Consider the following 9,954-nt stretch of genomic DNA (forward strand, 5'->3'; position numbering starts at 1 on the left):
GCTGACATCTCCAGAGCTGCCTCCATCCTGTCCCAGCTGGAATGCTGGTGCTGAGGCAGCTGTGGGACGTGGGAGCAGGGTGTACCTGAGCTGGGAGTGCTCCAGCAGCCCCATCCAATGTCAGGCTGTTCTCCAGACAGAGGAATCTGGTTTTATGCACCTCAGGGAGCTGCTGTTATTCCCAATAGGGCCTCTCTGGGCACAAAGGGCTGTGCCCTGTGCCACTGCTCAGTGCCACCGAGGGCCACAGGGCTGGGTGCAGCCTCTGTCCTCCCTGGTGGGACACAAGGTGCTGGGGGCCAGGGAGAGGCAGCACCTTCCCCACCCTGGCCAAGGTTTTATTGTACTGCCTCTTTATTGTTGTGTTTACAAGCCAGGCCCTTTATAGGTTTTCCTATGAATAGTTCCAAGGAGAAGGTAATTACCTTATCACATGCAGGATGATTTATAGCCAAGGTGGCAAGGGACATTCAAGCTCCACTTCGGCTCCGTTTGAAAGACAATCCGCCCGTTCTTCCGCGGGGTCACTGGGTGGGGAAAACAAAAGGGCTTTAGTGCCCAGCCCATCCCAGCCCGGGGATCTCCTGCCTCAGCAGCCCCGGGAGGTGTCCCTGGGCTTGTCACCCACCTGCAGCCCCGTGGGGACACCTGCAGTGCTGGGCTGTGCCTGGGACACGCAGCGAGGAGCAGCCACAGCGGGTCCCTGTCAAACCCCTCTCTTTCGATTGCTATTTTTTTTTTTAAATGAAATTTTTCATTCCCTCCAACAGCTGTCTCTATGACCGGGCAGCAGAGGCAGTGATTTATTTATTTCCCCTTCACCCTGCGGCTGAGCATCCCAAGGCAGCCGGGAGCGGCCCCGCTCCCCGGACCACGAGGTGGCACCACGTCCCCGCGGCCACAGCGGCGACAGCTGGCTCCTGTCCCCTCGGAGGGTCATAGCTGTCCCCTCGGTGGGTCTGGCTGTCCCCTCGATGGGTCTGGCTGTCCCCTCGGTGCGCTCACAGGGTCCCCGACAGCACACGGGTGCCAGCAGCCCGTGCCCCACCGGGGTGTCCCGCAGCCCGACCCGAGCGGGGCGCATTCCCCGCAGGATCCGTGGGATATTTCCGCTCCCGGGGCCGGTGGCTCTGTCCCCGGGGGTGCGGAAGGTCCCTCCGGTGTCGGTGACACCAGCCCTGAGCGATGCGGTGTTGAAGGCAGGGGTGACTTCCAGTGGCGGGGTCAAAGGGAAGAGGCAGATCCTCAGTTCATGCCTCCTGTCTCACCCATAAAAAATGACCCCGCGCTATCTCCCAGGCCGTCCCTCCCCGGGACCCGCTAATTCGGTGATTTTTATCCTGTCTCTTTTCCTTCTCTCCCCTCCGCAGCCTCCCCGCTCTCCCCCTCGGGCCGGTCCGGGGCCGCCGCTGATGGATGGAGCCGGCACGGCGAGGGGATTTGGGCACAGCCCGACCCTCGGGGGCCTGACCTGGCTGTCCCTGCCCTCCCCGGGGGCTAAACCGGCAGGGATCCCAGCAGGAAGGGTGTGAGCGAGGAGGGAAAGAAAACCGTGGGCACCCCATGGCTCTGGGCACTGCAGCGCCAGGTGGGGATGGGGACTGAGATTCTGAAAGGGCTTGGAGCAGGATTGTCCCTGTGCCACCCCCGGCAAAAGGGAGCCCACGCTGCTCCGGGGGGGTCCTGTGGCTCCCTGGGAGCCCAGACTGGTATTTCAGTCTAGACGTGCTGGTATTTTTTCAGTCCAGCAGATTTCCTTGATGGCCCAGCGGTGCAGCAGGGCACGCTGGCACGGTGGCAGCTGCAGTGGGGGGTTCCCAGGGGGGCACAGCCTGGGCAGGCAGCATCCCCAATCCCCCCTCCTGCAGCAGCAGGAAAAACATTTGCACTGGAATGGGAGAGAAAACTATGTGGAACTCGAAATGTGCTCATAAACCCGGGCTTGCCGGGGTGGGAGGCTTGCCACATCTTGCTCCAGCGCTGGCCCACGTGTGGAGGGCTGAGATGGGCTGGGTGATTGAACAACCACCCCATCCCTGCTGCCCCTGTGCTGCAGCACCACTGGGGTTGAGCTGGGTAAATATTTTGGGGGGCAGCCAGCTCGGTGCTGCAGGAAACATCAGTCAGTCCCCTCAACACTGCTGCTGGGCTGGTGCCTTTACCAGGCAATGCCACCCATCCCATGGGGACCATCCCAGGGGGGACAAAGGCGGCTTTCAGGGTGCTGGCCGTGCTTGGGCCGCCTCGGGGATGTGTGAAATTCGGCTTTGGCCCAGCTCCTTCCTGGAGCGGAACTGTTCTCAGCGAAACCGTCCCCACCGCCCGCCCTAATGGCTTTTCTCTGTGCGCCCGCATTAATGAACGCGAGGCCCAGCCTAATCGGGGGGAAGCCATGCAAGTAATTGCTTGAATTTTTAATTCGGGGTTATGATAGGGGAATCAAAGTCACACGGCAGCCGCTGAGGCCGCCCGCGGCTCCGCACCATTGACTCCCGCAATTTGCTTTTGATTTTTGCCCTCCCGGCTCCCCCCACGGCCCGGTGGGGACCCCGCTGGGGGCCGGGGCTGGACCCTCCCAGGAGGGCACCCAGGGCACAGAAATGTGCTTGGAGTGGGGGTCTCACCTGCAGCAGGGGCTGGGTGAGCTGGGCTGGGCCCACGGGGGGCTCTGGCCGCAGGTGGGAAGTTGTTGCCAACCTCCAACAGAATTTCCTTGTGGAGAGTTGGATTTTACTTTTCTTGGAACCTTTTGAATATTGCTGGTTCCATTGTGGCAGCTCTTGCCCTCAGCCTGGGGAGCCACCAGTGGGGACTCCTTGTGCAGAGCATGAGTGGTGCCACCATTGTCACACGAAAGGACGAGTGACAGACACCTGTGGCCATGGGGTGACACATGGCATGGTGGGGCTGGCCAGGTTTTGGGTTGGGACCTCCCTGGAATGCAACTGGGACTGGCACTGAAGCTGCCCCAAATCAGATCCCTGTCCTCAGGAGCTCCTCCAGCCCTGAGCATCCCCTGGGCCTTGGCTCTGACCACGCTGCTTTTGTTTTCCCAGAAAACAGCCCCACGTCCCTGCTGGTTCCAGCTTGCTTCCTCCGCTTCCCTTAAAATTAATAAAGAGTCAGAGGACGCCCAGCAAAGCAGAATGGCATCTGTGCAATGTCCCCGTGGGGACACAGTGGCCAGCAGGGCCACCCGGGATCGGGGGGCACTGGAACAGCCCTGTACAGGACCAGTGCCACCGTGGCCATGGGGCACAGGCAGGGTGGGACAGTCCCCGTGGGCACGGGGCAGCCTGGCTGTGCCCGGGGAGCCGTGACCCCGTGTTTGGGGTTCGGGCTGCTGTTGTGGTGTTCCTTGTGCCCCGATCCCGTGGCCAGATAGCATTGTTTGCCCTGACACGTAAGTGACAACCTGCAAGAGCTCTGGCATGGATTCCGACCGCTCTCCTGGCCTGCCCCAGCGCCTTTTTATTGCCCAGCAGAACTTGTTTTGCTGTGGCAGCGAAGCAGAACCTGAGAGTGAGCTGGAGCTGCGGGGGGACGTGTGTGTGGCTCACGGTGGGTGCTGGGTCACGTCCACACCCCTGCAGCTCCAAACCCCTCTGCAGCCCCAAACCCTCCCTGCAGCCCCAAAACCCCCCCTGCAGCCCCAAAAACCCCCCTGCAGCCCCAAAAACCCCCCTGCAACCCCAAACCCCCTGCAGCCCCAAAACCCCCCTGCAGCCCCAAAAACCCCCCCTGCAGCCCCAAACCCCCCTACAGCCCCAAAAACCCCCCCTGCAGCCCCAAAACCCCCCCCTGCAGCCCCAAACCCCCCCCTGCAGCCCCAAAAACCTCCCCTGCAACCCCAAAAACCCCCCCTGCAGCCCCAAACCCCCCTGCAGCCCCAAACCCCCCTGCAGCCCCAAACCCCCCTGCAGCCCCAAACCCCCCTGCAGCCCCAAACCCCCCTGCAGCCCCCAAACCCCCTGCAGCCCCAAAACCCCCCTGCAGCCCCAAACCCCCTGCAACCCCAAACCCTCCTGCAGCCCCAAACCCCCTGCAGCCCCAAACCCCCCTGCAGCAGCTCCCTCTCCCCACAGCTGCCAGCCCCAGCCCTCCCCTCCTGCTCAAAGCCTGGGGGAGCTTTGAGGGGAGCCCCCAGGCTCTAAAAATGAGGGGTCTGGGGGTTTTGGGGGGATCCAGAGTGGGGAGACACTGCTGGGGAGGGAATGTGGTGGGAAGAGCACCAGTGCAGGAGGACACACTGTCATGGCCATGGGCAGGGGACGAGCTGAGGTGGTTCTGACCCCAGTGCCTGTCCCTCTGCAGAGTAAAGGGGCACCAAGCAGCCCCAGAGGGGTCCCAGCTGCAGCTGAGGGGCCAGCAGCCCCCCTGAACCCCCCCAGAGCAGGACCAGAGGTGAAGACGGATTATGAAAGTGTTTCTTTGCTTTGCTTTTGAGAAAGGAGAACTTCAAAGGGGCCATTTATCACCAGACAAAGAGAGTCGCGAGTTATTTGCAAAGTGTAGGGGAGAAACATTAATTATCAGCGTGACAGACAAACGCTGCTGCTGGGTGTCCTCCTGCCCACCCTGTCCCTGGCTGGCTCCTGTCCCCCCTCGTGCCAGTCCCAGCTCCAGTCCTGTCACCTCCACCTGTGCCAGGTGGACCTGCAGGACTCTGGGTGATGGATGTCCCCAGGGTGATGTGATCATGTCCCCAGGGTGATGTGATTCATGTCCCCAGGGTTATGCAGGTCCCCAGGGTGATGTGATGCAGGTCCCTAGGGTGATCCAGGTCCCCAGGGTGATGTGATCATGTCCCCAGGGTGATGCAGGTCCCCAGGGTGATGTGATGCAGGTCCCCAGGGTGATGTGATGCAGGTCCCCAGGGTGATGTGATTCCTGTCCCCAGGGTGATGCAGGTCCCCAGGGTGATGTGATCATGTCCCCAGGGTGATGTGATTCCTGTCCCCAGGGTGATGTGATCATGTCCCCAGGGTGATGTGATCATGTCCCCAGGGTGATGCAGGTCCCCAGCATGGCTGGAGGGGCAGCAGGAGGGTTCCCCATTGTCCCCCCAGTGCTGACCCTGCTGCCAGCACATCCTGAGTGCTCCTGAGGGGTGACACCAGACGTGGTGGAGCTCAGATGGGGATAAATCCAGGCCCTTCAACCCATTCCTGAGCGCCAGAGCTTCTCCTCCTGGATGTGCCCAGGTTCACGTGTGCTGTGCTTGGAGCAGGGGGCACACAGGTGGAAGAGGAGTCATTTCCACACCAAAACCTTGCTCTGGTGACAGCTCAGACGTGTCCCTTCCCTGGGAGCTGAGTGGGGTGTGCAGAACTGCCCATGGTGGGGATCTGTGGGGGGTCAGGGGGGTCTCTGTGCTGGGGGCTGCAGGGGACAGGGACAGCCAGGGATGGGACACCCTACAACTCCCAGAAACTCTGCAGAGAGAGAGCCAGGGCTCTGTCCACGATCTGGGAGGGACAAGACAAGCAAAAAAGGTGATTTGCATCCTAAACAAAAGTGACAACCTGACTTCCCTGGAGGGTGAAAGTGGCACCTCTGTGGGTTGGAGCCTGTGGATCTGGGGGTGCTGGGGATTCAGGGCTCCCTGTGGAACCTCTGTGGGTTAGATGCTGTGGATCTGGGGGTGCTGGGGATTCAGGGCTCCCCTGGCCCTGCCGCTCGGGGCGGGCAGCTCTTCCTTTCATGTCTGGTCCCTCCCGAAACCACAGCTTCCCTTCGGCCCGCGCGGGGATCAACCGCGGGTCATATTTAATAAAGGTGGGGATGGGAGCAGGCTCCCATTACATCAAAACATTACATCACTTCGGTGTGGGAGAGGCGGAGGCAGGCAGGGAATGCAAAAATCTCAGCCCAAGTGGGGGCAGAGGAGAAAAAAAAAAAAAAAAAAAATCTCTGTGAGGGGGTTTTAGTGTTTTGGTGGGAACTCTTGCCCACTGCCCGCGAGGTCAGAGGCGGTGTCTGCACGCGCTCAGGCGTTAAATGAAACTCGGGAAAAAATGAGAGGCAGGGACGAAACGCTCAAAGCGCAGAAATCCCCCGGCGCTGTGCCTGGCCTGGTGGATCACAGGAAAAGTGCCAGCAGTGCCCTGTGGCTGCCGTGTCCCCACTCTGCCTCGCTGCCAGGGTGGGCACGAGGCTGCCCCAGGACAGGGGGGTGTCCTGGCTGCTCTGGCAGGGACAAAGTCCCCAAAGCGCCATGAGCTGACCCTGCACTGGCCGCTGGCACACATGGCTCAGTGGCACACATGGCTCAGTGGCACACATGTCTCAGTGGCACACACGGCTCAGTGGCACACATGTCTCAGTGGCACACGTCTCAGTGGCACACATGGCTCAGTGGCACACACGGCTCGCTGGCACACATGGCTCAGTGGCACACATGGCTCAGTGGCACACATGGCTCAGTGGCACACACGGCTCAGTGGCACACATGGCTCAGTGGCACACATGGCTCAGTGGCACACACGGCTCAGTGGCACACATGGCTCAGTGGCACTCATGGCTCAGTGGCACACATGGTTCTGTGGCACACATGGCTCAGTGGCACACATGGCTCAGTGGTACACATGGTTCTGTGGCCAGCTTGGCTGGCTCGAGGTGAACCCCGCTGGCCTCTCTGCAGTGATGGAGGAGGAGCAGGCCGTGGCAGCAGGGTTGTTATTCCCTCTCTGTGCAGGGATGTGCTGCTGGTTTGGTCCCTGCGGTCTCTGGGATGATGGGCAGCAGGAGCTGAGGCCATTCCAGCCCTGGGAGCCGCTGGAAAATGCGGGCTGAGTGTGATCCAGGTGGCTTCGGAGGGTTGAGGGGCAGAGCAGAGCACGCTCAGGTTAGAAGAGCATGCTCAGATTAAACAAAACCCTCCCGAGGCAGCCGCCCTGCATTCCCAGCCGCAGTCACCTCCCCGAGAGAACTCGGGCTGATGCTCCCGCCAGGCTGGGGCTGGGAAACTATGTGCTCCCAGCCCCGCGGGGCACCCAGCGGCCCCCCGAGCCGTAATGACCATGCTCTTCTGCTGAGAGGAGTTAATGAGCTGTGCCGGAACGATGGGAAAAGGCCGCTCGCAGTGACATCGCTCAGAGGAGCGGGGCGTGGAACAAGGGGGAAGAGCAGTGGGGTGAGAGAGATGGACCAGAAAACGATATCCACTTCATTAGCCAGGTGGTTCCAAATGTGTGGAAACAGGACAAGGTCCAGGGCACCCACTGTGACAGAACATTATTATCATGCGATGCCATGAAGCCTGTGCAAAGACCAAGTCAAAGCTCACCAGCCCACTTGAAAGGGAAAGGGGATCTTCTCGGAACAGGAGCCAGGCTGTTCCCAGGCTGGGGTGTCACAGCCCGTGCCGGGGGGTCTGGGCGCTCAGCCCAGCTCCTGCTCTCCCCTGGCACCTGCAGAGCCTCCCACAAACTGCCCTGGGCAGGAGCCTGTGAAGGGGCAGCCTGGGGGGCACGGCGATGTGAGACACGTCCTGGTGGCACTGAGTCCTGGGGGCACTGGGTCCTGGTGGCACTGAGAGTCCTGGGGGCACTGGGTCCTGGGGGCACTGGGTCCTGGGGGCACTGGGTCCTGGGGACACTGAGTCCTGGTGGCACTGGGTCCTGGGTGGCACTGAGTCCTGGGGGCACTGAGTCCTGGGGGCACTGGGTCCTGGGGGCACTGGGTCCTGGGGGCAGTGAGCCCTGGTGGCACTGAGTCCTGGGGGCACTGGGTCCTGGGGGCACTGGGTCCTGGGGGCAGTGAGCCCTGGTGGCACTGAGTCCTGGGGGCAGTGAGCCCTGGTGGCACTGAGTCCTGGGGGCACTGGGTCCTGGGGACACTGAGTCCTGGTGGCACTGAGTCCTGGTGGCACTGAGTCCTGGGGGCACTGAGTGCCTGCTCGGGGCTGGCAGGGGTCCCTCAGCCCCACGGGTGGGTGGTTTGGTGTCTCTTGCATCACCAAGATCTGGAGAATTTCGGGGTGATCAGGGACCTGCTGTGGTGGGAAGGATGAGGGCACCTGGAGGGCATTGCCCTCAGAGATGGGAGAGTCTGAGAGAGGGCAATCACCAATAACTCTGCACCCTTTGAGCTGGGGAGCCCCTCAGCCTCACCCCAAGGATTCACCTGGTGCCAGACAGGTGTGAGGGAGCTGCTGTCACCTCCCTGTGCAGCCTCAGCAGTGCCACCAGAGCTGGGAATTCACTTGGCTGGGCTGAGGGCTCCAAGCTGGGAGCCAGGAAGGGCCTTTTTGGGATTTTTCAGTCCTCTCTTCTCAGGGTTGTGCTCAGGCTGCCCATGACAAACCCTGTGTGGCCATCGTGTGCTCATCCACAGCCTCCCTCCCAACACACAGAGAGGGTTCCTGCTCCCTGTAGGTGGCTGATCCCCAGCATCCCACTCCTGCCCTGTCCCCCAAAGGGCAGAGGGGTTCTGAGAGTGCTCCCTTCCCTTCCCTTCCCTTCCCTTCCCTTCCCTTCCCTTCCCTTCCCTTCCCTTCCCTTCCCTTCCCTTCCCTTCCCTTCCCTTCCCTTCCCTTCCCTTCCCTTCCCTTCCCTTCCCTTCCCTTCCCTTCCCTTCCCTTCCCTTCCCTTCCCTTCCCTTCCCTTCCCTTCCCTTCCCTTCCCTTCCCTTCCCTTCCCTTCCCTTCCCTTCCCTTCCCTTCCCTTCCCTTCCCTTCCCTTCCCTTCCCTTCCCTTCCCTTCCCTTCCCTTCCCTTCCCTTCCCTTCCCTTCCCTTCCCTTCCCTTCCCTTCCCTTCCCTTCCCTTCCCTTCCCTTCCCCTGGCTCTGCAGGAGCCCAGATCGCCTCCAGCTCCCCGGGGTGTTTAACTGAGAGGGGATCCAAGGCCAGGGGTGTCAGGGACCAGCAGGATTGTCTGTGTGTTTTGAGATGGGCAGGTAACTCCGTGTGCCCTGGAACAGTCCGAATCAGGGCTGGGAGCGCTGGGTTTAAAGCTGCTGGCCTTTGCCAGGAGCAGCAGGAACTGGAAGTGCTTTGGGCAGCTGGGCAGTGATGAGTGGAGATTGCAGGGCTGCCTTCCCCTGGAGGGTCCCGGGCTGCTCTGAGCCCTGCTCTGGGTGTGGCGCTGCCTCTCGTCCCGCGCCTGCTTTGATTTCAGTGAATCTGTTCATCTCCGGGACTTGGTGCGTTCACAGAAGTGGGAAAATCAGGTTTTGTTCAGATCCCGAGCACGGCTTGGATCTCCTCCTCTGCCCATTCCCAAACCTGTTCCCTGCTCCCAGCCCTGACTGCTGCCGAGGGTCATGGGGGCTTCGTGTCCCCTGTGACCCCTGTCCCTGCAGTGTCCCCTTTGCCACCTGGGTGTCCTTCCAGTGAGCCTGACCCCGGAGCTGCCCCACAGCGGGGCCACGACCCCCACAGCTAACCCGGTTTTTGGGGTGTTCCCCTCACAGCGTGTTCCTGTCCTGTGCCAGGGCTTGGCCAGCAGGACCGCACACATTAGAGGGCACGGGGGGAGAATTCTCAGGGGCTCTCACCCCGGCTCCCTTCCAGCACGGGCACAGCACCCGGCTCACCCAAACCAGGAGTTTTCACCTGGCTCGGGGTGGGGAACACCGGCAGAGAAAGGCGTTCCCTTCCCGGGGTACCCCGGCAGCAGGACCCCCGACGGCAGCCGGCCCCGGGGCGCTGGGAGCCGCCGTCCCGTGCGCTCCGTCCCGCCCGGCGCTGCCCCCGCCGCTCCCCCGGGGCCTCCCGCCGGCCGCGAGGCAAAGTCCGCCCCGCCGGGCGCTAAGGGCCGGGCCGAGCCGTGCCGGGCCGGGGCGGGGGCCGGAGGAGAGGCCTTGGCGCTGATTTGCATAAGGTATAATGCCTTATGGTGGCGGTCATGGCTTGGTAGAGCGCGGCCCGCGGCCCGCAGCAGCCGCGGCCGGGGCGGAGCGGGAGGAGGGAGGCGAGCGGCGGGCGAGCCGCGGCCCCGGGAGGAGGGAGG

This window comes from Catharus ustulatus, chromosome 22, assembly GCF_009819885.2.
Source record: "Catharus ustulatus isolate bCatUst1 chromosome 22, bCatUst1.pri.v2, whole genome shotgun sequence".
NCBI classification, from domain to species: Eukaryota; Metazoa; Chordata; class Aves; order Passeriformes; family Turdidae; genus Catharus; species Catharus ustulatus.